This window comes from Schistocerca cancellata, chromosome 1, assembly GCF_023864275.1.
Source record: "Schistocerca cancellata isolate TAMUIC-IGC-003103 chromosome 1, iqSchCanc2.1, whole genome shotgun sequence".
In the NCBI taxonomy this organism is placed as follows: Eukaryota; Metazoa; Arthropoda; class Insecta; order Orthoptera; family Acrididae; genus Schistocerca; species Schistocerca cancellata.
In genome coordinates this window covers 511,973,042-511,988,140 of record NC_064626.1, presented here as the reverse complement: position 1 = coordinate 511,988,140, position 15,099 = coordinate 511,973,042, and the positions used below count along the sequence as shown (strand labels likewise).

The following is a 15,099-nucleotide window of genomic DNA, read 5'->3' as shown; positions in this document are numbered from 1 at the left end:
CTTATCCCCAGTTATTTTTAATTGTGTTCTAGGAAAAACAATAAGAAATTGGAATGAAATACTGAATAAATGTAAGATATCACCAATAGGGTCATGAAGAAAAAGAAAAAAAGAATTGTAATGAACTGTCTTGCATTTGCAGATGACTTTGCTATATTTTCTATAGTAAAACTGAAGACCTATACAACAAAAATGTCTATCTATAAATGCAAATAAAGGCATTATAATACAGTAGTGAATCCAGAATGTAATATGAAGGTGAACATGTAGCATTTAACTATATTGTTGGGAGGGGTTTTATGGCCCAGTCCACTGCAGACAAAGACAAAGTAGAAGTCTTGGATTTACAGGGTGTGAAGATCACAACAAAGATGAAAAAAGAATATTCACTCCAAAGAATCAATAAGGCTAGAAATGTACCTCGTATAGACTTGATTAATTCTCTAACAGGCATAATCAATAAATTATATGAACTATAGAGCCTTTTGAATGATACATGGAAGGAGCTATCAGCCCTCTGTGTAGCTGACATTTGGCTGTAAGAAACAAAAAAAAAATGTTCTGCTGGAATGTCAGATTTTCAGATGATTACCAGCTTGTGTAGGGAAACATAAAGAGCTGGTGGAAGATGTGCTTATGTAAGAACTCCATCCAGACCTTGGAAGGCCAAACAGTACCAACTGACCATCATGTCACCCTCAGCCAATAGCAGTCACTGGATGCAAGTATGGAGCATGTGGTCAGCACATCACTTTCCAAGTCGTCGTCAGTTTTCATGACTGGAGCTGCTACTTTTCAATAAAACAGCTCCTCAATTGGCCTCACAAGGACTGAGTGCACCTTGTTTGCCAACAGCACTCGCCAGACCCAGACAGTCACCCATCCAAGTGCTAGCCAAGCCAGACAGTGGTACAACAGGAACCAAGTGTTACCACTGCAGTAAGGCCATTGACTTTATATGTAAGAACATGTATTAAATCATGGGAAATTTTATTTAAAAATGTGAGATGTATTGAAATAGATTTTGAGTGTTGTTTATGTGAGCTACCAGAAAGTAAAACTATAATTGCATGAACATATAGAGCCCCATCTGGCAACTTGAAAGTGTTCTCTGATAATATGGAAAACCTCTCAACTGTCTAATCAGTAAGTAAAAATACATAATTTCTTGTGCTTCAGGTTTACAATGTTGATTTCAGAGATAACAGTACACAAAAGGCAGAAACTGGTCGCTCTGCAAAGAACATACAATACAGATATATGTGTAGAAGATTTCACAAGATACGACAGCAAAAGTGAAACTATAATTGACCAAATATTCATTGATACATCAAAATGTGGATATAAAGCTGACATCATAAATCCAGGTTTCTTGTTTTCTCTGCTCGCCCATAAATTAAACTGCTTTTAAAGAAATCTCACAAGAAATGTACCAAACACAAATATGTAGGGACAAGATTACTTAATAAAGACAACATTAGGGTCTTATGTTAAAGATGTAAATTGAAACAAGGTAATCTATAGTTCTGCAGGTGTAAAATGCAACACATTCTTATATAAAAACTGTTAAAACAATGCATTCCCACTGAAGAGAATTAAAGTGAACAAAAGAATCTAATGCATGGATAACAAGGAGGGGGGGGGGGGGGGGTTCAAAAAGTCATCAGAAAGTCCCAAATGCTACATAAATATGAAAAACAGAAGACTACTTTGAAGACATATATTAAATGCTTTAGTAAAAAATACAAGGAAGTAATAGTAGCAGCAAAAAAGCTTAACCTCATCCCCACAGAAGTATCAGTTCTTCCCAAAGGTCTCACCTTCTGCCTCACTCCTAAATTCACTCATTCAGGACTTGTTCATGTCCTTCTTACCTTTTCCCAGTTCCTACCAGACTCAATCGAAGACCAATTTTAAAACCTGCCTGACTCAGTTCACTCCTCCATCCAATTGTGATCCACTGCCACTGCCCCCAAATCACCCCCCCCCCCCCCACCAACCCACCCCCCGTTAACTTTCCAGAATTTCTTAACCTTGAACCTTGCCTCACCGTCATTTCCCAAATCCCTCAACTCAAACTAACCTTACATCTTCAGAAAGAGCTGCAATCCACCACCTAAAAACTGATACCGACCTTATAATCCTACCTGCCGGCAGAGGCTCCGCCACTGTTGTTTTGAACCACAAGGATTACCCGACAGAAGGACTCCACCAACTGTCAGATTCATCCACCTACAAACTCTGCCACAGCGACCTCATTCCAGAAATCCAGCAGGATCTACAGTATCTCCACAAATCCTTAGGACCATCCCAGAACCTCTTCCAAGAGTCAATCTCTCTCTTCACCCCTTCCACCCCCCGCACTCTACCTTCTACATGCTTCCTAAAATCCATAAACCCAACCTCACAGGGTGCCCCATTGTGGCCGGTAACTGTGCCTTGGCTGAGAGAATCTCTGCTCCCACCAGACCAACACCTTCAGCCTATTATCCGCAACCTACCCTACCATATAAAAAGATACCAACAATTTTCTCCACTGACTCTCCACAATTCCTGTTCCTTTACCACACAGTGCCCTGCTTGTCACCATTGATGCCATCACCCTTTACACTAATATCCCTAATGCCCATGGCCTTACCACTGTTGAACACTACCTTTCCCATCGTCCAACAGGTTCCAAACCAACAACCTCCTTTCTAGCCACCATGACCAACTAAATCCACACCCACAAGTACTTCCACTTTGAAGGCGTTACCTACAAACAAATCTGGGATATGGCTACTACCTACAGGGTACCATCCTATGCCAACCTATTTATGGACCATCTAGAGGAAACCTTCCTAAACACTCATAATCCTAAACCCCTCACCTGGTTTAGATTCACTGATGACATCTTTGTGATCTGGATCAAGGGTGAGGACATCCTATCCACATTCCTACAGAACCTCTACAGCTTCTCACCCATTCACTTCACCTGGCCCTACTCAGCCCAACAAGCCACCTTCCTAGATGTTGACTTCCACCTCAAAGACGGCTACATCACTATCTCCGTCCATGTCGAACCTACTAACCACCACTCTGCTTCAAAAAGCTGCCACCCATTCCATACCAAGAAGTCCCTTCCATACAGCCTAGCCATCCATGGTCATCACATCTGCAGTGACAAGTGGTCACTCTCTAAATATACTAAGGGTCTCACTGAGGCCTTTACAGACCGTGATTATCCTATCAACCATGTACAAAAACAGATCTCCTGTGCCTTATCTTTCCAGTCACCCACCACCTCCCAAAGTCTCACCATCCAGCCACAGAGGAACATTCCCGTCACAACTCAATATCACTCAAGACTGGAGGAACTGAATTACATTCTCTGCAAAGGTTATGACTACCTCTCATCATGCCCTGAAATGAGAAATGTCCTACCCTTACTCTTCCCAGCCCTGCCACAGAGGTATTCTGCTGCCCACCAAACCTACACAATATCCTCATCCATCCCCACATAAACCCTGCTCCCAACCCCATGCCTTATGACTCATATCCCTGTAATAGACCTAGCTGCAAGACCTGTCTCATACATGTTTCCACCACATACATTACCTATCCCTTCAAAGGCAGTGCTACCTGTGAAACTAGCCATGTGATCTACAAGTTAAGCTGCAACCACTGTGATGCATTCAACATGGCCATGACAAATGAACAAGCTGTCTGTCTGCCTGCCTGAATGCCAAACGACAAAGTCCACATGAATGGCAACTGACAAACTGTGGCCAAGAAACAGCTGGACTACCCTGTTGCTGAGCAGGCCACCCAACACAACATTCTTCATTTCAATGACTGCTTCACAGCCTGTGCCATCTTATCCTTCCCATCAATACCAGTTTTTCTGAATTGAGTAGGTTTGAAGTATCCCTACAGTGTATTCTATGTTTCCATAACCCTCCTGGCCGCACCTTCGGTCATGGTCCTTAACCAACTAGCTCCTTTCCTGTTCCCATTCTAGCTCTACAGAGCACTCTATTCCACCAACACATACAGTCTCTTTACTTCTCTCCTTTTCCACTAACCCCCCCCCCCCCAACCCCTGTCTAACCTCCTGACTGCACTTAGTTGTCCTACTCTGTCTCCACCTCATTCCTGCTCGCTCCCACAAGCAGCAATTTACCATCCCCCAACCCTGCCCTGCTATCTCTTCCCCTCCCCCACTGCAGCCTCCTCCTTACCCCCACCACCCAACTGCCTCTCCCATCATTCACTGCTGCTCGCATCCAGGCTTCAGCTGCCAGTGACTGAGATCATGTTTATGTGTGTGTGTGTGTGTGTGTGTGTGTGTGTGTGATCTATTTTCGACAAATAGCTTGTTGGCTGTATAAGTTCACTTTCCAACAGTCTTTTTGTTGTGCCTATATGTGACTCAGTATCTCCACTATAGTGAGTAGCAACTATTCTTCTCATAATATTGTTACAGAAACTGTTTATGATAGGTTATTATATTTAATGATCATTATATTAATGTAGGTCAAAACTTGATCACAAGTAATGGAATGCAAACACAAAGTGAGAAACTGCAATACTTGAAAGAAAAATGTAATTTATATCCAATAACAGCCAATGTAATACAAAATGATTAATGGAAAATCTCATATAGAGATGTGAAACAAATACTAACAAAGAGATAGAGGGGCTGGCCAGTACTTACCTCAGCTCAGTACAGCCGATAGATACACACAAAACAAAACCGAAAATTTATGTTCCTAGCTTTCGGAACAAATGTTCCTTCATCAGGGAGGAGAGAGGGGAAAGAAAGGGAAGAAGGGAAAGGAGATTCAGTTACTCACAACCCAGGTTATGAAGCAACAGGGAAAGGAAAATAGGGAGGGTAGCAAGGATGGAGGCATGGTTGTCAGAGCAACGTGTGTTCTTTTCCCCTGATCTGGACATACTTGCTTGGTCTGGTCAACTTTTTCCGTATTTTTCTTATTTAGTGGTCTTCCTTTGGTATTGAACGTTGGTTTGAAGCTGGCACAGTACTTACAGTAGAATATCTTTGGCTTCCCTCTGACAACCATGCCTCCATCCTTGCTACCCTCCCTATTTTCCTTTCCCTGTTGCTTCATAACCTGGGTTGTGAGTAACTGAATCTCCTTTCCCTTCTTCCCTTTCTTTCCCCTCTCTCCTCCCTGATGAAGGAACATTTGTTCCGAAAGCTAGGAACATAAATTTTCGGTTTTGTTTTGTGTGTCTCTATCGGCTGTACTGAGCTGAGGTAAGTACTGGCCAGCCCCTCTATCTCTTTGTTAGTATTTGTTTCACATCTCTATATGAGATTTTCCATTAATCATTTAGATCACCTATATGGTCCACATCCTTCATTGTTTTGTCCCTTTTGTTAGCTATCACTTACGTCTGTCATCTTAACATTTTCTCTTCTTCAGTGTTTTATATATCCATAAACAAATATTTTCGTCACCAACTGTGCTAGTTTCATCTTCCTCCTATTATCTTGTTCCGTTTAGTCCTCTTCTCTTTTTTATTTATTGATTTATTTATTCAACATTCCATAGTTTTAACGTTCGTTATTCACTGTTTTCCAGCCAACAATCACTGCCAACAATCTCTTCCACACCTACCAGTATCATCCATTTCCGTCGATTTCTTGTTGCTGGCGATATTTTTGTGCCATTGGCTATCTTTCTCTGCCACAAGAAAATTTTTTTGGGACATTTTTGTGGCACGCGCGATCTTTTTTGCGGCACGCACGATCTTTTTTGCGGCACGCGCGATCTTTTTGCGGCACGCGCGATCTTTTTTGCGGCACGCGCGATCGCTTTTGCGGTACGCGCGATATCTTTTGCAGCACCCGCGATCCTTTTTTCGCCACTCGCTATCTCTGTTTTTGAGCAACGTGTGTTCTTTTCCCCTGATCTGGACATACTTGCTTGGTCTGGTCAACTTTTTCCGTATTTTTCTTATTTAGTGGTCTTCCTTTGGTATTGAACATTACCAACACAATTTCTTTCTTTCTCGTCCTTCCCTCCGCATTTTATTCCTTCTTATGATTACTATTTCAATTTTAGTTATTTAATTTCCCTACCCACCAGTTACCCACTATGTACCCTAATCCTATACCACATTATTTACATTCATTCCGGAAACATGCATTCACCGTAGCCAAAATGCAATCCCACATACTTTTCCTCCGGTCCTGCTTAACCTTTGGAATTACCCCTAAAGGGCTTACCTTAAAAGTTCCCATCTCCGGGTGCAATTCCTCCTTCCACCAGTCTCTCCTGGACTTCCAGAACCTTCAATCCTTAGCCCTTACCCAACTTGTCCTGAATCTCTACACTACTTCATGTAACCACCACTCCCAACAGCTCCTATCTCTCTTCAAAGTCCTCCACCTCTCAAACCCTTGCTTGGAGAACACACTCAAGAACATCATCCTAGAAGCCAGCTGCAAACTTGAGTTCCATGCCACACAACACCTGAAAAAACTATCCACAGTGCTAGTGCAACACCTAAGAAGTGGGGTCCCTCTCCCTATCCCTCACAAACACCAACCACAACAGAACCTTCAACAAACCCCCCTCATAGCCAACAAACCTAGCCTAGCCACCCTACTCAATCTCCCCATCCCAGCACATACCCCACACAGACCAAATCTCAACTATAACCACAGTCAAATGCCACATATCGCCAGTCCCAATTCAGTCCTAAACCTCTCATCCAGATCCCTCTCTCCTCCAGAGACATCTGTTCTGTCAAAAGGCTTAACCTTTAGCCCCACGCCTAAATTCAACCACACTGCCCTGGTTAAAGATCTCCTCTCATTCACCCGGAACCTCAACTGGAAATACCACTTCACTACCCAAACACAGCCCCCAAATACTAGACCCAGTGTTGAACCCTGTCTAGAACAGTTCCGACTGCCTTCTCAAAGGGATCCTCCTCCCCTCCCCCAAAACCATCCCTTGCAGACGTTTCAGGAATTCCTCACATCCAGTGTTGCCTCCCAGTCCTTCTTGAAGAACATCCCAACAACCCCCAACATCACCCCAGCTGAATCCCGTGCCATTAAGGAGCTGAAAATAGACCACTCTATTGTCATCCTCCCGGCGGATAAAGGCTCCACAACTGTCGTACTTGACCGTGTGGAGTATGTGGCAGAAGGACTGCGTCAACTCTCCGACACCTCAACCTACAAAGCTGTTACCCAGGATCCCATTCCCTCCATCCAGACTGAGCTGCAAAAAATCCTAAGAATCCAAGGTCCCTCACAAGGCCTCACAACGGCTTCCATAGAATTACTCACTCCACCTGAGCCACGTACCCCTACCTTCTACCTATTACCCAAAATCCACAAAGAGAACCATCCTGGCCGTCCCATTGTAGCAGGCTTCAAAGCCCCAACCGAACGTATCTCAGCTCTGGTAGACCAGCACCTCCAACCTATCACCCGCAGACTCCCATCCTACATCAAAGACACAAACCATTTCCTAGAACGCCTCAAATCCATTCCCACTCCTCTCCCACCTGAAACCTTTCTTGTCACCATAGATGCTACATCCCTTTACACAAACATCCCACATACCCATGGTCTCTCTGCCCTTGAGCACTACCTCTCCCAACGCCCACCCGAAGATCTTCCAAAAACCTCGTTCCTCATCACACTTACCAACTTCATCCTCACCCATAATTACTTCACTTTCGAAGGCCAGACCTACAAACAAATCAGGGGAACGGCCATGGGAACCAGGATGGCTCCGTCCTATGCCAACCTCTTCATGGGCCGCATGGAAGAGGCTTTCCTGAAGACCCAACAGCTGCTTCCCCTGGCCTGGTATAGGTTTATAGATGACATCTTTGTGGTCTGGACTCATGGTGAAGAAACACTCCTTAATTTCCTCCATAACCTCAACTCCTTTTCGAATCTGAATTTCACCTGGTCCTTCTCCAAAACCCAAGCCACCTTCCTGGATGTTGACCTTCATCTTGTTGAAGCTCACATCCACACCTCTGTCCATATCAAACCCACAAACAAACAAACAAACAAACAACAGTACCTTCACTTTGATAGCTGCCATCCATTCCACATCAAACGCTCCCTTCCCTACAGCCTAGGTATTCGTGGCAAACGTATCTGCTCCAGTGACGAATCCCTCAACAATTACACCAATAACCTGACCAGTGCTTTCCTCTCCCGCAACTATCCTGCAGACCTTGTCCACAAACAGATCTCTCGAGCAATACATTCCTCCCCGTCCAACAACAATGTTCCTACCCCCAGACCACACAGAAGCATCCCCCTTGTCACCCAATATTATCCTGGCCTCGAAAACATCAACAAATTACTCCGCCAGGGATATGATTTTCTCAAGTCAACCCCTGAAATGAGATCATCCCTTGACAAAATTCTACCCACACCACCCAGAGTTTCCTTTCGTCGGCCCCCTAACCTCCGCAACATCCTTGTTAAACCCTACAATATTCCCAGACTACCTTCTCTACCCAGCGGTTCCTACCCCTGTAACCGACCCCGCTGCAAAACCTGCCCCATGCATCCCCCCACAACCACTTACTCCAGCCCCGCTACTGGTAAAACGTACACAATTCAAGGCAGGGCCACATGTGAAACTACACATGTCATTTATCAACTGACATGCCTGCACTGCACAGCCTTTTACATCGGCATGACAACAACTAAACTGGCTGAGCGCATGAACGGACACAGACGAACTGTCCGCCTAGGAGATGCCCAATACCCAGTAGCGGAGCATGCCCTGCAGCATAATTCTAGGGACCTAGGAACCTGCTACACTGTATGTGCCATTTGGCTTCTCCCACCCAACACCAGTCCCTCTGAACTGCGGAGATGGGAACTTGCACTCCAACACATCCTTTCATCCCGCCATCCCCCTGGACTGAACCTACGTTAAACAACCTCACTCCCATTTACTCTTCAGTCTTCTCCTCTTTCCCTTTCCTCTTAGCCATTCACGCATCTTTTCATCCTGCATAGTTGTGTTTATCTTTATACTATATACCTCTTTACTTCTGTATGCATCCTCTTTGGTTTGAAGCTGGCACAGTACTTACAGTAGAATATCTTTGGCTTCCCTCTGACAACCATGCCTCCATCCTTGCTACCCTCCCTATTTTCCTTCCCCTGTTGCTTCATAACCTGGGTTGTGAGTAACTGAATCTCCTTTCCCTTCTTCCCTTTCATTCCCCTCTCTCCACCCTGATGAAGGAACATTTGTTCCGAAAGCTAGGAACATAAATTTTCGGTTTTGTTTTGTGTGAATGTAATACAAAAGGCTATCAGTAAACTAAAGTGTGTGTTTGACCTGTGGAGTTGAAGGTATCCCAGACAAAATGTTTAAGTATACTGCTGACAATATTGTCTCTCAATTTGTTGACATAATCAACAACTCCTCTGTAATGCGAGTGTTTCCAGTAGATTTAAGGTAAAAAACACTAATACTAGTTTATTACAATAGTGAAAAGTTTGACATAAGAAACTGCAGATCACTATCACTGTCATCCATATTTTACAAAATCATTGAAAGAATTATGTATGATGGATTGTTAGACATTCTATACAGAAATAAAGTTCTTGTTAATGGTTAGAACAGTTTCAGAAAAGAAAAATCAACAGAAACAGTTCTCTACAAGTTTCTAAAACTTGTTTTTAAAAATATAGAGAATAATGAACTGAACTGTGGTTAGTTAACTGATCTTTCCAAAACTTGTGATCTTATAAATTATGATCTACTAATTTTAAAAGTATAGAAATGTGGGTTCATGGTTATTCCTATGAGTGGTCAAAATCATATTTATCTTGTATGAAACGAAGAGTGGAAATTTGTCAGGGAGTTAAAGTGTGCCATTCTGAATATTAAAATGTTTATTATGGTGTGCCCCATGGTTCAGCACTGGGTCTATTGTTATCCTTGTTTTTTTTATTTTTTTATTATTAATTACCTATCACAACAACTTTCAGCAGCAGATATTGTTTTCTTCTAATAATTTCCGGGTATGCAGCCGGATCCCGTCGACATTCTGCCACGATATTTCGGCCCAGAGACGTCTCTGGGCCGAAATATCGTGGCAGAATGTCGACGGGATCCGGCTGCATACCCGGAAATTATTAGAAGAAGAAATACGCCGGGAAAATTTCAGAAGTCACAGATATTGTTTTATTTGTGGATAATGCCAACTTCTATGTCAAAGGAAAGAATGATTCTGAGATGCAGCACAAAATTTACAAAACACCAGGAGTAGCAGAAAAATAATTTTAAAATAACTGTCTGATCATTAATGATAAAAAAACTATACTCACTAAGCAGTGGCAGGAGAAAACACTCATAAAAAAGGTTTTACTTTGCAAGCTTATGGAGCCAGTGGCTCCTTTGTTAAGCAGAAGGGTTGAAGGTGAAGGACAAGGGGCGAAGGAAATGGACTGCATACCAACAAATATGTTTCCTCGAATTCCAAGGCTGTGTAGGAGGGAATGTTTGACATGAAAAGGATGGCATCTGTCAAAATTTAAGTACTGTGCCCTGAAGCCAGCAACTAAAGGATGGCCAGGATGACTGGACTCGTGGATCTTAGGAACAAAGTAAAATGTGTGGGTGCATTGCTTGGGTGAGGTAAGAAGTTCTATGGATTTAGGTGTTGGTCATTGTAGGGCCTGAGGTTTTAAGGAGGGGCTGCAAGTCACAAACCCAATCATCCTGGCTATCCTATAACTGCTGGCTTCAAGGCACCGACCTAACTTATATCTGCCTTGGTTGTTTAGCCCCTACAATCCATAGTACGACGACTTCCCTCCTATATTCAGGAGACCAACCATTTCCTAGATCATCTGAAATGTGTGCCTGTCCCATTCCCGCCACACACCTTGCTTGCCACCTCTGGTGCCACCTCCATCAACCCCATGTACCTGGTCTATATGCTGTCATCTCCAAACCTATAACATCGTACCTGTTCACCTTAATCAACTTTATACTTATCAACAACTACTTCACATTTGAGGGGCAGACATACAAACAGATCAGGCGTATGGCCAAAGGAACCAGGATTGCTCCTTCCCATGCCAACCTTTACATGGGTCACTTGGAGGGGGCTTTCCTGGGATCCATAAGCCTTCAGCCCCTGGTATGGTTTAGATTCACTGAGAATATCTTTGCCACATGAGGCTGGCCTGGTAAAATTCATGGACTCTGTAAATACATTCTCTCAGTTTAATAAAATTTCACATGGTCCTATTCCGAATCCCATGCCACTTTCCTTGATGTTGACCTCATTCTCACTGAAGGCCAGCTAGACACTTTTGTCCACATTAAACCTACTAACAAACAACAGTACTTACATTCTGACAGTCGCCATCCTTTCCATGTCAAACACTCCCTCCCACAGCCTTGGCATTCAAGGCAGACATATTTATTCAGACTCTTTACAGCAATACACCATCATTCTCACCTCAGCCTTCACCTGATGCAATTACGCCACCAGCCTATTTCAAAAGAAGATTTCGTGGGGCATCACATCCAATCCTGGTACTGGTGATTGCACCACAGAAAATTTTGGAGGGTACCTCTTGTTACTCAGTATTATCCTGGTCTTGAAAGTATTACTCAGCTACTTTGACATGCCCCGAAATGAGATCCATTCTGTCCGAGATTTTTCCCATCACACCTAGAATAGGTGTGGTGGGAATCTCTGCAGTATCTTGTCAGACCCTATGCTCCTTCTGCAACCATCTCCCTATCCTATGGCTCCTACACTGGCAAAATACGTACTACCAATGGGAGAGCCACCTGTGAAACGACATATCATATACCAGCTGTTATGTAAACACCATTTGGCTTTTTACATTGGCCTGACTACAACCAAGTTATCAGTTAGAATGAATGGGCATAGGCAGAGGGTGTATACCGGCAACACACAATATTCTGTTGCAGAGCATGCTCTACAACATGACAGTCATGATGTTGTTGCCTGTTCCACTACATACACCATCTGGGTTCTTTGTCCAGACACCAGTTTCTCAGAACTCCACATGTGGGAACTAGCGCTACAACAGATCCTTCCGTATCAGTATTTTTCACAGTAACTACTCCTTTCTTCACTCAATTTTAGTTTTCTACATCTTTCATTTTATGACCTGTCAATTTTTCACTGTGCATACAATGCACTTATCTTTTCACTCTTATTAACCCATGCTCGATGTTTTAGCAGTAATCTCTGTCTTGCATTTTACCCTGTCTTCCATTTTTAAGCTCTCAGAGTTTCAAATCTCGTCTGGTGCAGTTCCTTCTCATCCGGTTCAGTAAGCATCCCTGACCCAGGATTCTGGGTGACTTTTCCAAACTCTATCCCTTTTCAGAAACATAACCAGTCCTTTTCCTTCATCTCTCTTCCTTTGCCTTCAACCCTGCTGTGGAAGAATTAGCCACTGACTCCAAAAGCTTGCAAAGTAAAATATTTTTCATGTGTGTTCTCCTGCCACCACTTGGTGAGTAGATTTTTTTTATCTATCCAGTTACATTATATTGTCAAAAACTGATTATTTTTGTTGTTACATAGGATTTTAAGATTATGGGTGGACGAATATTTAAGGCATGCAACATATTTAGAAAAAGCTGTTACGTATTAAGAACACTCAAAGACTGTTACAATGCTGACACAGTGTTAGGTGCTTATTATGCCTACATGCTTACTCTTCAAGGTGTAGTATACTCTTCTGGGGAAATACCATGCGAAACAGTCATTTCAATTCCAGAATAATGCTGTAAGATTAATAAAGGTGTTGCTTACAGATAATCATGTAAAGAATGACCCTGCCACCTATATTAATGTTTGAAAGTATTTGTTTCATTAAGATTCACTGATAGTTTTCAACTTTGAACACTGAAGTTGATTGTTATGAAGGGAGTAGCAGGTATGACTATATGCATAGTCTGCTAAGGTATAGTATACTAAACAAGTTGAAAAATGCTTCTGTTGGGGCACAAGAAAGGTGAATATGTTCATTTTTAAAAGGCTCTGATAGAAAAATGGGAAACCAGCTGCCTCATCCTCATTCCACCTTCTTCACAAAAAATTTTGGCATGAAAAACATATTCACACTCCTTTATAACACAGAACATTCTAAATCCTTTTACCCACTCTCTCTTTGCACTGAATGCATTATACTCAGTATCTATCTATCACTGCCACTGTGTATAGTTGTCTCTTGCCCATTGTCTCATTTTTCTACCCTTGCCACTTTCTCCTGTCTGTCTCACTCACTTGTCACTACCATTGTGTTCTTCTCTGCCACCTTCACTGTCTCTCTGTCCCATTGTCATTGTCTTTTTCCCATTCTTTTTCTCTCCAATAGCCATTGTCTCTTTCTATCTTGCTTACTGTCAGCCAACCACCATTATCTCCTCTCCACATGTTCTTAGGAAGGGTTTGCTCAGGTCTGACCCCTAGAGCAGGAAGCTTTAACCTGATAATTTTGGGAACTGGGGAGAAAATTGACAAATTTATTCATGTTAAAGTTCGTCAGTCTAAGTGGGGTGTTCAGACTGCCTCCTCCAACTCTCTTATCATTTACACTGATTCCTCCATCTTGTGCTGCCTCTTCTACTGTCTCCATTAATCTCTATTTCTCCTTCACTGCCACTTTCTCTCTCACACTATCACTGCCTCCTCTCTATTTTTCTCCCACTGGCACTATCTATCTTCCACCATCACTTTTTCTCTGTTGCTCCCTTCCATCACGAAAAGTGTGAATATGTTTAAACGCCAAAAATTTTGGTGAGGGAGGCAGGATGAGGATTGAGGCAGCTGGTTCTCCACTTTTCCATCAGAGTCTTTTAAAGAGGAGGATACTCACTTTTTAGTGCTGTGACAGAAGCATTTTTCAGCTGTTTCCTTATTGTCCCTCTTACAGCAGGCTGTGCCATTTATATAAAATGAATTCTGTAGGTAAGTAAAGCTTTGACAGTTTATATACATACTTTAGCTTTAACCTCCATCCTTGCTACCCTCCCTGTTTACCTTTCCCTGTTGCTTCATAACCTGGGTTGTGAGTAACTAAGCCAGCCCCTCTATCTCTTTGTTAGTATTTGTTTCACATCTTTATATGAGATTTTCCATTAATCATTTATATACATACTTTGACACCTATGAACAACAAATAAGTACACAGTAGAAAGTCATCCCCATCCAATGTACTACTTTACCTAAAAATTCACATTTTTAGGTTACACCTACAGTCTACCAAAAAATTCTGTGCTTATTTCTGAGAACACAGAATTTCATATGACAAAACAATTTTTTGTGAGGTGCTTACACATCGAATAATTTCCAGGTCAAGATAACCTGTATAGGTGCCAAGTGCCCATTATGCAGAGACAGCATGTCATAAAGTTTTATTGGTTGAATGATTAAAGGGACCAAACTATGAGGACATCAGTCCCTCCCACTGGGACAGGCAAGTTAATAAAACTACACACCAAAGAAGGGCTTATTGCATGAAACCTATGGAAAGAAAACCCCAAGATCTTGCACAGGAAACAAAGGAAGAATCAAACAGAACAAGTGAGAATGGGGGAGAAGAGCAAGACAAAGAGGAGAGCAAGGGCTGGAGTGGACCAACAAGCCAAAATAGCTGCTGCTCATTTGGGGCAGAGGAGGAAACAGTGTGTCCTGCCATAACCTAAATGGGCTGACCGGGATCTCAACATTCCCCGCGTCCAAAGAAAGACCACTGAGGTTCCACATTGTTTGAGGGCAAAAAGGGAATCTTGATCATTCAGAAACATGGGATGGCAAGGGTAACGCTAGTCAAGAACTTGTAAACTGGTCAAAGATTCGCTACAGATGAGAAGGACTTACCGATGTAGGTACGGATATGCTCAAGAACATGAGATTACTAGCTCCATAGTGCAAATTCTGCAGCCATCCAGCAAGGAGCAGAGTTCATTACATCCCACATGAACCTAAGTAAGGCCAGTGCAACTGGCAACCATTGAGCCATAACCAGCAACCATTGAGCCATCAGTAATGATTACTTCTGAACTCCAAAATGTGCCAAGAACAGAG

General features: G+C 42.7%; 1 protein-coding gene across 2 annotated transcripts in view; it reads right to left on the bottom strand.

Moving 5' to 3' along the window:
• The window catches only part of LOC126178284 (probable ATP-dependent RNA helicase DDX60), a 267,391-nt gene that overhangs the window by 93,429 nt on the left and 158,863 nt on the right, over positions 1 to 15,099 (bottom strand). The window lies entirely within an intron of this gene.